At 38.4% G+C, this 20,572-nt stretch overlaps 1 protein-coding gene across 1 annotated transcript in view; it reads left to right on the forward strand.

Moving 5' to 3' along the window:
• The first annotated feature begins 736 nt into the window (after window positions 1-736).
• Window positions 737-20,572, forward strand: part of Snap25 (Synaptosomal-associated protein 25kDa) — a 116,772-nt gene continuing 96,936 nt past the window's right edge. The window contains exon 1 of the mRNA XM_083118557.1: window positions 737-878. The gene's annotated coding sequence lies outside the window, so the exon portion shown is untranslated. The remainder of the gene's footprint in view (window positions 879-20,572) is intronic.

Below are 20,572 nucleotides of genomic sequence, written 5' to 3' on the forward strand. Positions count from 1 at the left end.
AGATTGCGTCTGAGAGATTAAATATAAAATTAAAGTCAAAATTGAAAACGTGCAATGAGTAAAAGTGTATAGAACATCATAATAAGGAAATAAGAAGCCTACTTTTATTTTATATAAATGTATTGCCAACGAATTATCTAATGTGAATTGCCTGCGGAATGACTTAGTTAGTTGTGAAAGAAATTATCTTACGAACATCACTATCTTACAGAGCATATAATTACTTCAGGAATATTTCAAGATTCAAGGTCAAGGAGTATAACTAAATCAATAGTCGTGTTATCTTCGCATGTTTCCGGACAGTCGTGGGCCGTGGCAAGGGTCCAGGTTCCTGCGTTTAATGTAGATGCGGGAAATGCTTGAAAGAACTGCCTCATTTATTCCGCCCTAGAAATTCTCCTCTACGCCATGGGGGAGCGAACCCCGCCACCTCCCTATGCACATGGAAAACGACTTCGGTGCGGACGAATCCCGCTTGGATAATCGATACTATACGGTTCATGAAACAAGCATCCGCACAGAGATATATTAACCAATTTGTCCCTCGCCTTTTGTTAACTTTAAGTGCCACTGTTAGTGGGGATCCGTGCTTGCTCCCTTGCAATAAATAGCTCCACGACGAACGACGCACTTTCAGCAACTAAGATTTCGCAATCGTTGGAGGGAAATCTAGAGGGAAGTTGCAACATTTGGGCGAAAAACGGGCGACCGAGATGGCAACCTTTTCCTGCAAGACATTCGCTCGGCCGCTCGATGTAGACACAGCGGAGCCACCGATGGTGAAGCAGTGGAAGCATTTCGAAGAGGAAGCTACCAGTTCAAGGGAGTCCGGTTGAGCAAGCAGGAGCCCTTCTATAGAACCCTTCGAAGCAGCTAAGGTAGGTCCTCACAACAAGCACTTTAGAAACCTACATGGATATATTAACATAACTGTTTTTTGTATTTTCCCTTGACTCACAGTGCGTCGCAATTGGCTACCTCCTGCGCAGAGAGATCCTTATCTTAAGAGCTTCACAATCAATTCGTTTCTCTGTATAGTAAGATCAGAGATTCATACTTCTTTCACGTATTCTATGCGTTGAAATTATATTTTCTGTGGCTTTTACGGTAGAAGACTTGAATATAACTACAAGAAAGAAAGCGTTCGAAAGTTTGAGAGAAAAAAAGGAGTTTATCAATCTGTTAAATGATACAGGTACTTTATGTTTCAATGTCATCCGCTCTGATTCTATTTACGAAGGGTAAGCACACAGCTATAAGCACAACATGGGCAAGATTATATTACAGCATCATCTTAAATGTTTAGAACATTTTCGTCATTCTCTAAATATTATGCTATACTTTTTGAGATGTAATTTAAGAGCCTCAAAATGTTATTCAATGTTTTGTCAGTGGTAAGAGCATTGCTTCCATTTTTCGCGATTAGCCGAAAAGTGGTGGAAAAGCGACGCTAAATAGGAAAAATTAAATCAAATCTAATTGCTTATATTTTTCAATGATAAATGCACGTTCCAGCTTAGGTTTCACACAGGAAAAGTATAAAAACCATCAATGTAGTTAAGAATTGAAGACTAAAATTGGTAAACGCTGTAAGTGCTCAATAATTCAAACACAGTTTTCCACGTTAAACTGTGAAATGTGCCATGTCTATAATGTGGTAAACGTAAAATGTCGCTGGTAGCCCTCTAAGTAGTTCAAAGGGCGTGTAAAGAGGTCACTAGTGTGCACGTTCTTACGAGCTGATGTGCGGAACGATGCGATTTCCCAACACTTTCGCTTTGGCACTTACAACATTTACCACTTTTAGTCCTCAATTTATATTAACAATAGCTATTGATCGTTATTGAATATTTAAATCTGTTGTATCAAGTTCACTTTATGCACAGAGAGACTAATTGAGACTGGTCCTACAGTTTAAAGTGGGATCTAAACCACTGTGTGCCTCTACCGGGTATCGAACCTGGGATCCCTTGATTATTCATGGTTATTATTTTCATAAAAAATACTGCATTTGATATATTACAATGGCGTTGTTAGCTGGAATAAAAAATATCCGTCTGTTCCTAATGTCACAAAAAATAAAGCAAAGAAAAGTGCTATAAATTTTATTTGTCAACAGAGGCAGTTACTCTGGAAGATATGACTGGAAATAAATGACTAGAGCTCTTCTCAGTCCTTACAATCAAATCACATATCACAGAGCTTGTGGCTGATGCTTTGTTAGGAGAATATTAAACATAATTCAATGAGAAATTACGAAACCACCTCTTGCAAAAACAATCTGTTCACAAATCAAACAGTACAACTCTAGAATAAAAGTCAATGCAAGACAATAGAATAGATAATAGTGGCAAATACATATACTAGGTATTTTATGAAAGCTTTCATAACCACATCGGTTGCTGAGCATCTTGAGGGCTCGAATGAAGATTTCGTCATCGAAGGTTCTGGATTGAAGTCCAGGTCTTGGTGCGCATATCCTTTGTGTGGGAGTTCTTCATCAATTTCATAGAAATATGATTAATCTTCATCGTCACGGCGGACGTAAAAGAGGTGGAGAGGCAATGAAAATAAACTATACAAATACAAAACTCAAGCTCTCGTATTACATACAGATGCTCGTTCGTAAGAGATATGTGAGTTCTCCACGATAGAACAGTAACTGACACTGTAGCGTTGCAATCAAGGGTTTCGGGATAGATTCCAGATGTAGGGAGAAGTGCAGTGATCCAGTAGGTTTAGTCTCTATTGTTCTATCTGAAGACAAAATAGATTTAGAACAGACTCTGCCGGTATACTCATTATCTCGATTTTTTCAATAGATAAGTACGTACAATCTGAAAACCAATCAATCTAACGTTCCTTCCTGATAATCACGAGATTCAATAGTTTAAGATCATTCTTATAATATAGCGTCTTGGTACAATTTCCGGTAAAAATTTAGCTTTAAGTGGTTCAGATTTAGCATGGAACTGTAGTAACAGCTGTGTTATTTATTAAGCGATTGAAAATGTTTAGACCTTAGAATGTTTAAATTATATTGTCATTACACTATGCGCATAATTATTTACAGAAAAACTTCCTTTTCTTTTTAATTCATTAAATACAGGGAACATTTTAATGATTTTTCATTATTCTGCTATATAACTCGTGCATGATCATAATCATTCCGGCTGGCTTTCGATTTTGGTCAGTTGTTTGGTATCTGAAGTGATATAACATATTTTCTAGTAGAAGGAGAAGTCTTAACATAGGCATGAAGCAATATATTTGATTTGGTTTTATGGCTCTGATTTCTTTATTTAGCGCCATTCTTCTGCCACTTTGGGCTAATCGCGACGGCGAGGATGAGTGATGATATGATGAAATTGATGAAAGGACACTCACAAAGAACACCCATGCCCAGGCCGGGATTCGAACCCGGGACCCCTGGCGATATATTTGAATTTCAAGGATTACTAAATTTCATAAGTGAATAGTAGGTGTAGCATAACTTCAAAAACTCTTCTATGTATAGATATTAACAGTTATGAAATATTCTTAGTTTAAACGTTCCGGGAAGGAGTATGCTGACCAACCAGCTCGCGACGACCCGAGTTGTCGGTTACGAAAAGGTAATACGATGATCAGTTGCGAATAGTCAATTCGGCAAAGATGTCACAGCTGTATCTAATTACTTTAAAACAAGGTGCAGGATTATTAAAAGCCTTGTAATCATGAATGAACATTATTATTTTTTTGTTTTACGTATCTATTATTTTCATCCTTGTACTAGGAAGATAAGAACGTCCAAACCCCCTCTACGGTTTCTTTAAATTCCTTAATACTCTATTCTTCGAAGGTTATGTCTCAAATTGATGGACATTTTTCTACTTTAATTATAAATAGTTCCGTAACAAAGTTCTATCGCCATTTCCAAAAAAAAGCGAGATATGTACAAGAACACGTATTAAAAATTAGTTGTTCCATTCTTGACTGCCAATGCGCTACTTTCCATTTAAGCTTCTATTCACTACTTCCTAGTGATCGCGACCATTTTGCTCTTCTACTGGTTGCTTAGGTTCTGATGGCCATGTGTATGTGTGTGTGTGTGTGTGTGTGTGTGTGTTGTTTGTACATAATTTTATAGAATCTTCATTTGGGGTTCATTATAAAAATGCCGAGCCTCAGCCTTTAATGCACCACAACTTCATTCTTCAAAACATTACTCAAGGTTCTTTCTTTCGCCAGTATCGACATTTATCATTCCTTGCTGGTCATCGATCGAGATACATGGTAATTTCAACAGTAGTTGCACTTACGATGAACTTCTTTATTCTTTACTTGAAGGCGGATGTGATATGATATATTACAGTAGTGTAGTGTCAATGAAAACCAGCAACTTGGAATCTTGCCACTTCCGAAATGATAATTCGGAATCCGATTAGACTTTTCTTGCTGTATCAGATCAGATCCACAGTAAGATCTGGTTAGCTACCACATGAGCATCGTAATGTTATCTTCTTGTTACATATCGTGAGATGCTTTCCACCCATCCTAACACAATTATCTACAAGTGAACTTTTCTGAACATGTTTTGATCTTGTGTTGGAAGTGTGAGACTATCTTGAATACAAAGTCATCTGCCATTGTCTCTGTTTTACAGAAAAAGATCACCAGAGGAAGTATCTAGACGAAATAGGTTTTCTAAAGTGCGTTTCGGTTAATAATTATACTACATTATCGCTCTTGTACGTGTAGATAAAATCAAGGATTCATGCGAAATAAAAAACGTGAAGTCTTGTATACTTACGATTGGACAATTCGAAGTAACACGAAGTAGATTCGTTTAAGCATAATTGCTTCCCTCAACATGGAACATTAGAAACTTCGTATTCAACACATAAATACAAATATGACTCGAGCGCGTACGCCGGCCCCGTGGCGGAGTGGTTACCACATCGCGCTACGACGCCAGGGGTCCCGGGTTCGAATCCCAGCCTGAGCATGGATGTTTGTGAGTGTGTATTCATCTTATCGTATCATCACTCATACCCATCTTCGAAAATAAGACAAAAGTGGCATAAAATGCGAAGTAAAATAAATCAAATCAATCAATCGAGCGCGTACATTGCAGTCATGGAAACGGAGTTTGGCGACACATTATCTCAAAACGTTCTGTATTACTTTTCATGGAAATGATATTGAAGTACGAGTGTATACTACTTGTTAACCGATATAAGGGCCTCCCCGATGGCGCAGTGGTAGCGTCGTAGACTTGTAATCAAGGGGTCTCGGGTTCGAAACCCGCTGGAGGCACAAGTTGTTCGGATTTCACTTTAAACTGTAGCTCCAGTCCCGATTAGCCTTACTGTGCATAAAGTGGACTTAAAACAACAAATCAATCAATCAATCAATTGTTAACCGATATATCCATACATGAAAGTCTGTGACTAGACCAATAGTCAGTCCATTATCAGTTTAAAATATTGTTTTTTTTTTAAATCGAAACTATAAAGTTTATTCAGTCGGCACGAAATAGCTACTAGGGTGAGATGATTGAGCGGGAGGAATGTAATGAGAGAAGTGGGGCTGTAAGGAGCTTTGGAGAAGGACCCCAAAAAATCAACCCCACTTCAACGTGGCACACTCCGGTAACTGGAATGTTGACGGCCAAAGAGGTTATGTCGTCTGGGCTCACGGCGAAATCCCTCAGAGGATTTGTACTGTCCATGTGTGTTTATCCTCTCGTCGATTCATATCACCATTCATCCTCATATTCGCGATTAGCCAAAAGTAAAAAAACGATGTGAAATGAATCAAATCAATCAATCGATGAAATGAGGAAAGAAAGGTTTTGTACTTCCTAGTTTTTTCTACTCCAACAATAACCGACAGAGTGAAAAATAATCCGGCACCTAGTAAGACTGTATTGCATATTTCTTTATTTCACGTCACGGTTCATTCTATTTATATTGATCACATAATTACGTATACATTTACAAAATGGATGGCTGAACATAGGAAGAAACTCATATTTGACTCATTATTCGAAATAAAGAGCCGTAGCTAAAGAGTTACGATAACTGAACTACAGACACAAACTAGGACAATTGGCATCTGTTGTTCATGTTATTTTTATCTGCTCCTTAACGAGCTATTTGAACGTGTCCATTTGATCCATAAAGAGATTTTATTCCACTGATTTCCAATTTATAGTTTTAGAAGGAGCTATCCGTACCAAAGGATGCCTATGAGCTAATATTTCAGATCAAGTAGTTGTCTGTTTCACATACAGGGTGGCTCATAAGTAATAGCGCAAACTGACACAGGTGAAAGTACACGATAATAGAAGCAAAAAGTCTCAGTAAACATGGGTCTGCAAACGAGCCGTTTTCGAGATGATCGCGAATGTGTGATTACAAGCCGCCTGACTTCATTGTTTGTAAACGTCGTCCTAGTTGGTAAAATACTAATAATGTGTGCGAATGTGTGGTTACAAGCCGTCATTGATTGCATTTTGTAAACACCGAGTGCTTTACTCCTTGCGCGGTCCGAGGTTCAATAAAAGCAATGAGATCTCCTGTACTGTATTATTGGTATTTTATCAACTAGGACGACGTTTACAAACAATGAAGTCGGTGGCGTTTTGTAATCACACATTCGAAAACGACTCGTTTGCAGACCCATGTTTACTGATACTTTCTTGCTTTTATTATCGTGTACTTTCACCTGCGTCAGTTTGCGCTATTACTTTTGAGACACCCTGTATATACATTGAATTTTCAAAAATAGTTTAAAAATTAAATATAAAATCTTGAATCAGTGCTATCAAAGGTTTTACACTGATTGTCCTTAGAGGTATTTTAAAAATTGAGGCATCCGACTCTGATTAAGATTTTTGGTCTTGAGGACTATTAGTAAACATTCCACATATAATAGCTTCTTGAATTTTAAAGTTCCCTTTATGCACAAATAGGTTAATCGGAACTGAATCTTCATTTTAAACGGATCCGACCACTATTGCCTCCACAGGGTATCGAAGCCGGGACCCCTTAATAACAGAGCAACTACATTACCATTGGCGAGTCTCCGCACTTAAAAGAATGCAATTTTACTTTTCCAATGAATTACGCCAGCAGCCATTTTCATATCGGCGCATCTCTAATTTAGACTCCATCATGTCACTGCAAATTCCCACCCTCCATTGCTATCTGTGATAAGTTCCATGGCACACCATTTGTTTCAATGCCTTCATGTAGCAAATATGCATTTTTCTGTATAAGTGTCTTCTAGATCTCTCTGTGCAATTACAACAATAATTCTCCCATGAATGTGCCCCATTGCATGCCGTGACACCCTGGTTGAGGGTTATGTCCGCATATGATAATGTAATATAGATTACTAGAAACAGTTTTAAAGTTTTGACAATTTGTTTAATTTCAGTCTCTGTATTATGGTTAACTTGTGATGTCAACCCTATGAAAGATTCTCTCTTTAGTCAATACTTTAAATTAAAAATTTTAGCTTTAGATGTGCAATCTCACTAACAAACTAATGGTTAATGTGATCACTCCACCTTAGTCCTGGCTGAAATGCAATATCACTGCATCGCTTGCCCACATGTCATAACGTTTTGCATTCAAACCCAATATGAGTGACTTCTAACAAAAGTAATAACATAGAACAATTGAACATTGTAATTTCATTTCCGTAATACGAGGGGTGTCCCATAAGTAGCGAGCCTAACCTAGAAGGGAACAAGATGGGACCACAATAGCAACCTATTTTTCTACGTAGTCTTCCTGCAGGTCAACACACTTTTGTCAATGCTTCTGCAGTGCTTTTATCAAAGTATCATAAAAGCTTTCCTCAAGGCTTGCAAAATAGTCACCCACAGCACTGATGATGTCATCATCACACTGATAATGCACATCGCCCAAAGTTTTTTTCAGTTACGGAAGAGATGAAAGTTTGATGGAGCAAGATCGGGTGAATAAGGGGGATGTTCCAACAATTCTAAACCACAATCACGGATGATTGCCATCGCAACAAGCGATGTGTGAACACGTGCATTATCCTGATGCAGAATCACTCCTTTAGAGAGCTTTCTCCGTCGCTTAGTCTTCAACACACCCCGTAATTGCCTCACCAGGGAAGCATAATGCTCCTGTCATGTTGTTTCCCTTTCGGAGATGATCGACCAACAAAACACCCTTACAGTCCCAGAAGGCTGTCGTCATCACTTTCCCAGCAGAGAGACCAGACTTTGCCTTCTTTGGGGTGGGGGAGCAGGGATGTTTCCACTGTTTTGATGCCTGCTTTGACTCCGGTAGATAGTAATGAGCCCAAGTTTCGCAACAGTCACAAGTCGTTCAACAAATCAGTCTGGATCGGCCTGGGACAGCTCAAGATTTCGTTCTGAGATCATGCGTCTTGTCAACTTTTGTTCACTTGTCACAAGTTTTGGAACCCAACGCGAAGAAACCTTTTTCATCCCCTACTGGTCATCCACAATGCGCTCCACTGTTGATTTGGACATCTTCATTTCCTCTGCAATATATCGCATAGTCACACGTCTGTCTGCAAGAATAATCTTGTGCACTTTCTCTACATTTTCTTGTGTCACCATCTCCACTGGCCTGCCTGGGCAATGGCCATCTTCCACACTCACTCTCCCCCGCTTAAATTCGGCTACCCATCTCTTCACTGTGGCAGAGGATGGAGCATCCTCTCCTAATGTTGTCATCATATCCTCATGGATTTCGTTGGGACTCAACCTCTTTTTCAACAGATAATTGATCACTGCTCGTATCTCTTCTCTCTTAATTTTTCTGACGTTACGCACTTAGCACACTTCTAGCTTCTGCAAAGACGAATAGGATGGTTCGAACTGGACACCGATTTTCATATACACTTAAAAAGAATTGCTATTTCAAATCCCCAAATTATTTTCAGATTGAACTATGGGAACCCTACCAGGCTCACTACTTATGGGACACCCCTCGTACAATTTACAACAAATTGAAATTACTTACTGCGAACTACACATTGTCTATTAGAAAGTTTCTTTTATTAGTAATATATTTTCTTCTTCGCGAAGCAAAATCAAAAATTTTCTGTTTCTGTTTGTGTGTCATCACACATTTAAAATCAGTATGTAAAAGTAAAGTAAAGTGCTCCCCTGTGTGTGCTTTGCACCACGCCATGAAGGCGTATAGGGGGGTGTGGAGTTAGGGCACCACACTTTTTTTTATCACGGCCGAAGGTAGAGGTGATGTGATCAGCATCGCGCCCCTGGCCACCTTTACCCTTTACAGAGTTTCCTCCAGTTCGATAAATAAATATAAATGAGCATATTAAGTTAGCATAAACTTCCTTTCAAGGTAGAATTTTTGTCATTTTACGTCACAACTTTTGACAAATATCGGTGATGAGTGTGAATGATAATTAGATAAAATTGATGAAGGGATATTCACAAAGAACACCCATGCCAGGTCGGGACTCAAACGTGGGAACTTCGGTGGCGATATCAAAACTCGACCACTTAACGCGCCCTGCTACCGAGCCGGATTCTCAATGCACTGGAAGGTAAACAAAGTCTGTTTGGCAATCTTCCATGCACTTAAAGTTACCAAAGTTACATTTCTGTTGCAAGCGTCTCTCCGTACTTCGCAAGCAAAGGATAGAAATCAAAAGGGCGGAGCGTTAATCGCTCCCAGTCGCCTAACGAGGCGGAAAACGAGGTATTTTGGCGTCAGAAACCTCCAACATAAACACGAAATGGGACATTCACACTTAGCCAACGACTCGTTGCCAAGGATACCGCTTCGATCGCCCAAAATTCTGACGACCGCCGAGAAGCTATTTGCATTTCCACGCGCGTTTCCAGCGCTAGATCTTCGCCACAAAGCGTTCCTGTGCGAGTATTGAGCAAGTGAATTACGGGCTGTTGGTGTTTGCATGTGATACATTGCGAAAGGCTGCAAGCGTCTCGTGACAATCTGGGGACAGGTTTCCTGTCTCAGAAATAAATTGAGGGCCTTGATTCATGAAAGATTTAATTCTGTCGTAAACATGAAAGTATCAACGATATATTTAAAGTGAAGTTTTGTTTTCAATCTGAAATTCATCCATAAATATTTCATAAAATTATTGTCTTAAACAGGAGAAGCAGTTTAGTAAACAAATGATTTATAGTGGTGTCCCTTTATCCGTGGGTAACACTGACATCCAAATTTAAACCTTTAGTTTTTTACGAAAACGAAAGTGGGTTTTCTTTATATATTTTCGGCTGCTGAATCCAAAACAGACAACCAGAATTCACCATTGGCTCTAGTTTACAAGATAAATCGACATTTCTGTTATACATGTATGATATTATGTCTTGTGGAAGACAAGGCAAGGATGTTCCTGTTTCCATTCGCTGTCTCTTCGCGTGCCGCATGTATGAAACCTCCGATGTCTTTTTCTGTAAGACACCACAGATATCTGCCAACAAGCATTCCACCTGCATTTCTATCGCTGTTTCATAACATGTTATGTTGTTAGTAGAAATGACCTTGTGGAACAGCTCGCTGTGTTCTTCGCTCAGGGCAGTTAAGAAAATACATGTTTCATGTTGTAAACTAGTTTCTCATAAGATTTAGACTTATCTTGGGAGAGTCAAAAAAAAGCTTCCATTCATCTGATTTGTATTTTAAGTTAAATGACTTCATCAAACAATTCTTCAAGATTTTTGACGTGCCCGAAATGCAGACAGACTCGCTACGCCAGCCAGAATATTAATTTGCTGAAATTGTGAAGCTAAACAGTTCAGCATTAGACTTTGGCAGTCCCGCGTACCTTTACGATCCCTACGTTCACCTTGAATCCCTTTATATCAGGCGCGGAGCGTCCATGTAAGCCGTGTAAGCCGGGCTTACACTTTATTAGTTCTAGTAAAATGTATGTAATTATATGGCAAAATTCGTAAAAACTTCAAAGTTCATGTCGGCCCGATACCAGTCTTCGAGATCCTGTTTGTTAGATTGCAAAACTTCAGCACCAGATGGCACATGAGAACTCCCGCCTTTTGCTTTGGGAAAGTTGTAAGCCGTCTGAATGTTGCCTTACAAATTTCTGACCGCGGAGGAGCAGTGCCTACCGTCGCCCACCGTATCTGGCAGGAGAAGAGCAAGGAATATAGGGAGAAGAGCGCGTCGAAACCCTAGGTGTGTAAACCTACGGGCAGAGGCTTACAGCAGCAGTAGTGGGGTTTACGGTACGGACAGCGCAACTTTTAAGTGTAGAAAAGGCGAGGCTATTTGATTGAACAATCAGATTTGCTTACACTTAAAACAATGCCAAGATGGGGCTTGTACCCCAATTCTTCAGGTGTGATATGCTCTGATTTTTAAGAAATTCTGAATTTCTAGTGTAGAAAAGGCGAGGGCTCAACAGATAGATTTACCCATACTTAAAACAATGCCAAGAGGGGCCTATACCCCAATTCTTCCAGTGTGATATGCTCTTAATTTTAAGAATTTTGAATTCTAGTGTAGAAAGGGTGAAAGCCTCTCAGACAGATTTGCTTATACTTAAAATTATGCCAAGTTCCCATATGATCTTATTGCTTATAGTGTGTTTTTCTGTCAAAATCCCAGGAATTGAATTTTAGTGTAGCTCAGATTGATTCTGCCATGTATATTAATATAAAGCTTATAGTTACTGGGTTCTGAGGCCCAGTGGAGTGTGGTGCATGGTTTTTATTGCCTTGCAATTAGGAGGCCTCTGGGTTTGAGTTCTGATAAAATGTGAAGCCTCTCCTGATGGCAAAATGTTAATATTGTTGTTTTGTAAGCAAAAGGCTCGGGTTTGAGTCCTGATAAAATGTAAAGCCTCTCCTGATGGCAAAATGTTAATATTGTTGTCTTGTAAACAAGGGGCTCCGGGTTCGAGTCCTCATATAAGATTGAAATATATACAACTGCCCACACATAAGATATTCACTGCTAGCTGATAATACAGTTGAGGTTTGTGTGTTGTACAACAGGATAATAGAACAAATATCTTCTAGAACTGCTCCGTGACTCTCTCATTTCTTACATCATAAACATATGATTTTTCTCCTATGAGAATAACGCTACAAATGGTGTCTTCGGGTAAAGCCTCGTGGAATTCACAGATAATTTTAATGTTTGTTCTGTCATTCACCACAACTTGTTTCCTTTTTGAAGTGTTAATTACAAACATGGGTCTCCGTGCTTTGAATTCATCTGGTGAGTAATACATATCAGTACTGCCAGTAGTGACACGCTTGAAGGAAGAAAATGCCTCATATAATTTGAGAAAATCATCCTTGGAAATGTCTAAATTGTAATTTTCTCTAGGAAAAACCTCATTTCTGCCATTTTTAAGATATATGTTCTTGATGTTGCAGTTATCAAATCTACTTGAATTTTTTTCCTGATTGTTGTGTCTTCCAGTCTGAAACAGTACCACCACAAAATCAGGCATGTCGTATTGTATACTGGAGAATGAATTTGTAGCATCAAATTCATAATAAGTACCAGCGGCAGGCTTCTGTACGCATTGATATGTGTAAAATTGCAGAGGAATCTGTGGATTTTTTAGGATATCTGCTTTGTATTTAAGAGCGTAACTGGCTTCATATTCAACAACTGGAATTCTTAGCTCCATAGTCTGAATAATGCATTTGCCTTCATCAGGTAGGGTATTGGGCAGAGCTTCCCCTGTAGAATTTAATGTGCTGTACCTCATCAAAGCATTATTATCATTGGCAGCTCTTCTAAATGTGATTCTTAAACCGCCTTTCCACATAATTTCTTTGTAATCCGAGAAGAATCCTGGCAACAGGCGCATGGGAAATAGCACTGTGTGGTTCTTAGATAATATCTTATCACCAGCTTCAAATCCCCCTATTTTGTAGTATGGAGCCTCTGTTTTGGATAATTTTAATGTAGCCAAAGCCGTGGAGGTAATGCCGGGATAATCTATTCTGTTTATAACAACACCATGCTTTCTGATCTCAATTTCAGAGAACAGATGCGGTACAAAATTATCTACAAGTCTTATATTTGAATTTGCAGGGTAATCTGTTCCATCCAGCTTTACAACATCAAATTTGATGTATAGATCTGCTCTGTGGGGGTGTATAAAGCCATCCCCTACATCAAGATCAACCTCGATTTCCGTGTTGGGTTGATTTAAATTTGCAAATGTCCTCCTGTTTGGAGGGAATGATTGTAGCTCATAACTCTCAATATTTTCCATTGTATGTATTTTTATTTAAATATTAATCTCTATGATAGCAGTTGTTGTGGCTCCAGCAAAATCAACTAATTCTTCTTTTTCATTAGTGACTATCAATTCAATATAATCTATTCTGTTATGGCACACAGGAAAATATAATGTTGGGGATGGATTGTAGATGATTGGCTCCATGAATTCGGAATTAGGTTTGAATGTTGCAATGATGCCGGTTTGTTTGTGAGTGCCTATGCCATTTGATTTGGTGATCATACCCTCGGCTACATTACAGTGAATATTCAGAGTCTCTATGGCTAAGAATTTAGGTATATTCATAGCAGTGTGTTTGATGGCCGCTTCGAGTTTCGTGTTGTTCTCAAATCCCAACAGCTCTCCTATAGTACCCAGATGCACTGTTTCTGTAGCAGATACAATTTCTACTCTGTGAGTGACAGAATTTTGAGTTAACACCACACCTCTGGGTAATTGAGCATTTAGAGTGGACAGATTATATTGCCCTGGAGTGATGACAATTTTTTGATCCCCTATTGCAATTATGTTGTTGTGGTGTGTAATATTAGGGATTAGGTACATGCCGTAAAATGCTCTGAGAGCTATTGTTTTGGGATACACTATGTCATCATGCAATTTGAGTTTCAATATTGAATTTTGGCTGGTGAGATGGAATACCCCCATGATGTTTCAAATACCACAAGGCTTTTTGAAAATTTTCAATTGATGGTTTATTTATTTGAGACATATATCTAAGAACTGATAAACACAAATGTCCGCAATTAACATCTTTGAAGTTTTGAACACGGGCATTATTGTAATAAAGATTAGCTGATTTTAGATATTTTACTAAATTTTCAGGTGGATCACCTCCAAATGAATCAAACACAAATGCCTCATTTTTTAAATATTTAAGATAACAAATCCAGTGAGTGCCCTGATTTTTGTACTCATCCAAATTAACAATGCCATACTCTTTGTTGAGTGGTTGCTCTGGTAAAGAATCAGACATGTACACACCTCTAAAATGTTTGATGCCCAGTGGCTTGATTAAAGCTTCAATATCTTGGTTTGTAAGCGGCTCTTGTTTTTTTTAAACTTATTCATGGCTCTCTTAACACCTTTGCCCTTTTTCTCCATGGCCAGGTTATGGCGCCTCTGCTCATCTAATTCTGCCCTATTTTTCTTGGCATCTATTACTGTTTTTGCTATGGCAGCTGATCCCCCAGCCAAGCTCCCAACAGCCCCGAGAGCAGCTAAGATGGCAGGGATAGTAAATATGAAACCCCCTGTATGTGATTTTTTTCTTGATTGCTGTAATTTTTTTAATTGGGGGGTACTAAGCAACAATTTCATACCATGTCCCTTTGCAATACAAGAGCTTTTTTTCTTCCGCTGCTTTTTGGTCAAAAGACTGTCAATAGTTTTAAGAGATTTGAGACCTGCATAAGGTATTTGATACATAACACCCTTGGCCTTCATCCTAGGTTTATTATATATATATTCACAGCCCCCACCCCAGTTTTTGTTTGGTGCTCATAGCTATGGTGGTTCCCAATGCTGCTATTTTTTCACTCAAAGATGCATCTTTGCTTACAAATCTACCAAATGCAGCCTCTTCTAATTTCTTGTCTGCAACATGTCTCTTGTCAAGATCAGTATGTGTGTTGTATGCTATGTCATGGTCTCTACAAGCAGCATCTAGGGGATTTACACCAGGATCACCTCTGTTTAATCTATGATCCAATTTTGTGCCTGGACCACAATACTGATAGCCTGGAATGTGTAGTTCAAATGGCAGCTTGTTTATAATGTCATTAACCAACCCCCGACCCTCAGAAACATTCCAAAATTTGGGGGGTAGAGTATTAATAATTTTTATGAGATATCCAATCCCCTTAGGGTCATTCACTATAAAATTAGACAATTTTGTGCTTATCATGTCCATAATTCCAACCTTTTCATTGTAAAAATTGTGGTTCCCAGCATTTTCCTCCCCAGCTATCACCAGCAACCTATCCACAAGTTTCCTGACATCATCAACCCACACAAATTCTTTGGGCAGGGTGTTGTATTGTTTGATTCCACTGCCAGTCTTGATCTGTGACCATATGGGCTTGATTAAATTGTTGTATTTTGCTCCACTGCTCGACTTGACTCTTTTTTGTGTGGGATCATTGTTCTGGTATAGAGCATCTGATTTTATTAATATTTCCTTGTAATCCTCATAATCTTGATCTGTATAGCTGCCAGGTCTCTTCCTAGTCATCAGTTCCCACAACCCAGGTGTTCCGGGGTACTTAACAAAACCACCTTTTTCTCCGAGACGAGATTCTGAATAAACAATTATATCATCTCCCATAAAAGTTACTCTGAAATTGCCAATCCTATGTATGATGCTCCCGTCAAGCTCTGTGTCGGCATATAAGCCAAACACCTCATCTTTATTGTCTTTAGGTGTGGTTAAATATTTTTGAGCAAGAAGACCCAATTCAATAGGATCCTGACTAGCCTCAATTCTTCTAGGAGCAACAGGACTAGGTGTATGAATACTGGAAAGTGGGGTGAATGGATAATCTAATATGTTCCTAGCAGCTACAGGTACAAGCTCTGTGATCAAATCTTGATTTTGCTCTGTAACAGTTTTGATATTCTTACCTAAATTATTAATAGCATCAATGACAGGCTGTTCTGTTTGTTTGTGTTTTTCATAAATTCCACGGTTCTCTGATTTCCATCCCTTAAATCTTTTTACAAGATAATCTCTTAACTTAAGATCATCAATGACTGGTCGTTTCATGGTTATTTATATATGTTTCAACGTCTAGAAAATCGTTGATTTTGTTTCTGTATTTTCCAGTATTAGGTGTTCTTGTCATATCAATTGTGACAAAGCCATAACTGTCCTGGTTCCAGCACCTACTGCAAAACTTGGAAAAATCATTGTAGCTCAAGTCCCCACCTACATATTCATCATGTATGTGTTTGAGGTTTGTATGATCTTGATGAAACACACATATAAAATTGCTGTTGTCTCGGATCAGCTGCTTCGGTATTTTAGAAAAAGTCTGTGCCAGGTAGAAGCAATCAATGTTTTTGTGCCGGCCCTGTGTAAAGAAATTTCTAACCTTGTTTTGATTATCCAGTATAACATCATCAAACACAACAACAGAATTATCGAGACATTCATCAAGTGGCTTAACATCTGGTTCAAAAGTGGCAATATCCAATCCATCATATAGCTTCATCAGCTGCTGATATTTTAATTGTTCCAAGCTCTTAGAGAAAACATACAAGTGCCTGTTTTTCCAGTCTAACCAGTTGGGTGCCAATAAAAAATTATCAACTATTAGTGTAGTTTTACCACAAGCCGATGGCCCAACAATAAGACACCTAATATTATCAGGCAGCAAGTTGCCATTTCTCTTATTCTGCTGTTCAGGTTCTGGCAGCCTTTTTATAACATCCCAGGTGCTCATATTATCACTTTGTCTGCATCGATCCAGCTGTTTTCCGGATGACCCAGCCATTTGACAAATAACTTGTTGCCTTTCCTGCGGATGATTTTTTCTATGAGATATGTGTCAGGCTGCTTAGTTTTGCTGAGCTCTTGTTCATAGAATCTGCCTTTGAGAATTTCTCCTCGGTGATCTTTTATTATATATGTGTTAAGGGTCCCGGGTTTAACTTGAACCACTGTAAATAATTCGGTGCTCCAGTTTCTTGTAAAGCCTCTTTTGAATAAGTGCTTATATTTGCTGATTCTTACTTGATCACCCACCCTGTATTTGGCCCTTCTTGTTGTTGGCTGGTATCTAGGATAATAAACAGTCCTGATCAATTTTTGCTCATCAGATGAAGTTACTTCAGAGGGTTTCATGTTGATTGTGGAATGGACCGAGTTGTTATATTTATGTAGAAGTTCTGGAAGAATATTAAGCCATTTATAATTACCTTGAAGTGTAAATTGTTTATACATAAGATTTTTTAAGGTTCTGTTGAATCTCTCTACAATTGAGGCCTTGAGATCACTGTAACTCGAGTAATGTTTTATTGCCTGGCTTTTAACAAATTGTTGAAACACAGAATTATAAAATTCTTTGCCATTATCTGTTTGCAAATAGCGCGGTGATCTTCCTGAATGATTGATGATTGTTCTGATGGCTTCTGTAACACATTTTCCAGTCTTGGATTTGAGTGGCACAGCCCAGGCAAATTTTGAAAATGTGTCTATGACAGTGAGTAGATACTTGTAGCCCTTGTTGATTTTGTCTAAGTTTTTCAACTGTCCAGTTGCCATTTCAATCAAGTCGCTCTGCCATAAATCATCTATGCCCTTTGTGACTACTGGGAGTCTCTTAAAATTATGTCTGGCCTGTCTGTGTAATTCATCAACAATAATTTGTCTAGACATAGTATGAGTAGTGGGGTTTACGGTACGGACAGCGCAACTTTTAAGTGTAGAAAAGGCGAGGCTATTTGATTGAACAATCAGATTTGCTTACACTTAAAACAATGCCAAGATGGGGCCTGTACCCCAATTCTTCAGGTGTGATATGCTCTGATTTTTAAGAAATTCTGAATTTCTAGTGTAGAAAAGGCGAGGGCTCAACAGATAGATTTACCCATACTTAAAACAATGCCAAGAGGGGCCTATACCCCAATTCTTCCAGTGTGATATGCTCTTAATTTTAAGAATTTTGAATTCTAGTGTAGAAAGGGTGAAAGCCTCTCAGACAGATTTGCTTATACTTAAAACTATGCCAAGTTCCCATATGATCTTATTGCTTATAGTGTGTTTTTCTGTCAAAATCCCAGGAATTGAATTTTAGTGTTTCAGATTGATTCTGCCATGTATATTAATATAAAGCTTATAGTTACTGGGTTCTGAGGCCCAGTGGAGTGTGGTGCATGGTTTTTATTGCCTTGCAATCAGGAGGCCTCTGGGTTTGAGTCCTGATAAAATGTGAAGCCTCTCCTGATGGCAAAATGTTAATATTGTTGTTTTGTAAGCAAAAGGCTCGGGTTTGAGTCCTGATAAAATGTAAAGCCTCTCCTGATGGCAAAATGTTAATATTGTTGTCTTGTAAACAAGGGGCTTTGGGTTCGAGTCCTCATAAAATATTTAAGATTGAAAACATGTGGCAAAATAATATGTCCACAAGTGAGATTTTGAGAATAGTTGATATACAACTCCCAGATCTGAAAACCTGGTAAAAAGTGTTTTATAATAATATATTGTACAAAAAACTGAATTTTCTTATTTTCTCATGTTTTATAACCACCTCCTCAATACAATAGGAGAAGAGCGGGTAAGCATTTGCGTGCTTTGCCGGCACGCAAGAGACACGCTAGAAGGGAGCATTAATGATTTTTCTGTATGATTCACTGAAGGGGTCATGTACATGCAACATGCAACATGTAAAAGTGTAACAAAGATTATTGAGATAAAAGTACATATTTTCACACAGTGGCAATGAACTGTACCCCCCTCGTGCTGAAAGCAATTCCATTCTGATAATATGAGCCTAGGCAAAGACTTGGAAAATATTAAGGCAGTTCAAAATCCAATTTTGTCTGCATAAGGGTCTCAGAACCCAGTAAAATGTGGGCATATTCCATTTGGAGACGTGTTAATATTGTGGCATTGTAATCAGAGGCATTGGGTTCGAGTCCTGATATAAGATTGAAATATATGCAACTGCCCACACATAAGATATTCACTGCTAGCTGATAAACAGTTGAGGTTTGTATGTTGTACAACAGCAAAACTATCACCAAAACCTAGTTACTGCTGTTGTTTGGGTATAAAAGCACCAGCTCAGCTATTAACTGCTGAACCCAACTGATATTTTTATTAAGTATAAAGTTTGGAATTGAAGCCCAGAAAATCTTATATAATAAACAACAAGAAAAAATGCCAAAACAAAAATATTGCAATCAGTGTAATAAAAATATATCTAGTTCTCATTGGGCTAGGCATTGCAGTATTTGTGACTCTAAGAAATGCAGAAAAGCTACTAAAATGTGTCCAAGATGCCATAAAATATTAAGCAAGGCATATTACAAAAGGCATAAGTGTAATTCTTATGTACAGTCATCAGCATTGCCCCCGCAACCATCTACTTCTGGTCTGAAAAGAAAATACGAAGCACCTGTTAATGCTTCACCTGCAAAGCAGCCACGCTATGAACCCATCCGTAGCAGTTTTAATGCCCAACTTAGGGATTACCGGTTTGTATCAGAGCCAAGATGTGGTATTGAGAATTTTTTGAATAGAATAAATTCTAATCTCCAGGCAATTCTTAATGCACAAAATGGCTCTTATAAGCTCTCCCTCAAATTGTTTGTACAATATAAGAAACCAAACGGCACAAAATTTACACAGCCCCACATAACAGAAACTGTACCTGTATATTCAAATGCAAATTCAGACACAATAATAAACAGCTTGATAAATCAACTGAACATTAAACACTCTGAATTTGCGGCAAAAGAATCAGGATGGAGCCTATGCGGTTCATCACACAAGCTCTATGTTAATATTTCTGAATTCACTCCATTACAAGGATCTACTTATGCGCCATTGCCTGCTAATATCAAAAACAAAAGAGCCGTGGTCAATATAAAAAACACCGACCAGAAATGCTTTTTGTGGTGTATATTAGCTGCTTTGTATCCAGTTTCAAGGGATCCTCAGAGAATAACTTATTACAAACAGCATGAACATGATTTTGACGATGCAATGGAGGGTTTGGAATATCCAATGTCTGTTCAGAATATTGACAGATTTGAAAAAAGAGCCAGGGATATGAATGGTAGACAATTATCTATTAATGTATTTACTTGTTCCACTGGCAATTGCTTGATAGCACCTCTCAGAATCAGTACACTTGATGATGAATCTGCTATTCCGATTGATCTGCTCTTAATTGAAGGGGATGATACATATCATTACACTCTGATACATAATCTTGAAGCTTTAGTGAGAACACAACTAGACAAAACTCATACAATATTTAAGTTGTGCAGAAGATGTTTAACTGTATTTGATGGTCAAAAAATGGTGAAGGGGGTTCGGGAAGAGAATGCAGAAATTGCTAAAAACAAGTTAATTGAGCATCTGAAATACTGTGGCAATCATAAACCTGTTCATATGGTGATGCCCAATCCAAGTGAAAAAGCAGAATTCAAAAAGTATGAAGCCTTGTTGGAACACCCAGCATATATTGTCTGGGATTCTGAATCAAATCTCAAATCTCTTGCATTCTGTAGCCCAGATCCAGAAGAATCATCAATTACACCGTACCAGCTACATGAACCTTCCAGC

This window comes from Lepisma saccharinum, chromosome 3 (assembly GCF_977018435.1).
Source record: "Lepisma saccharinum chromosome 3, izLepSacc3.1, whole genome shotgun sequence".
NCBI classification, from domain to species: Eukaryota; Metazoa; Arthropoda; class Insecta; order Zygentoma; family Lepismatidae; genus Lepisma; species Lepisma saccharinum.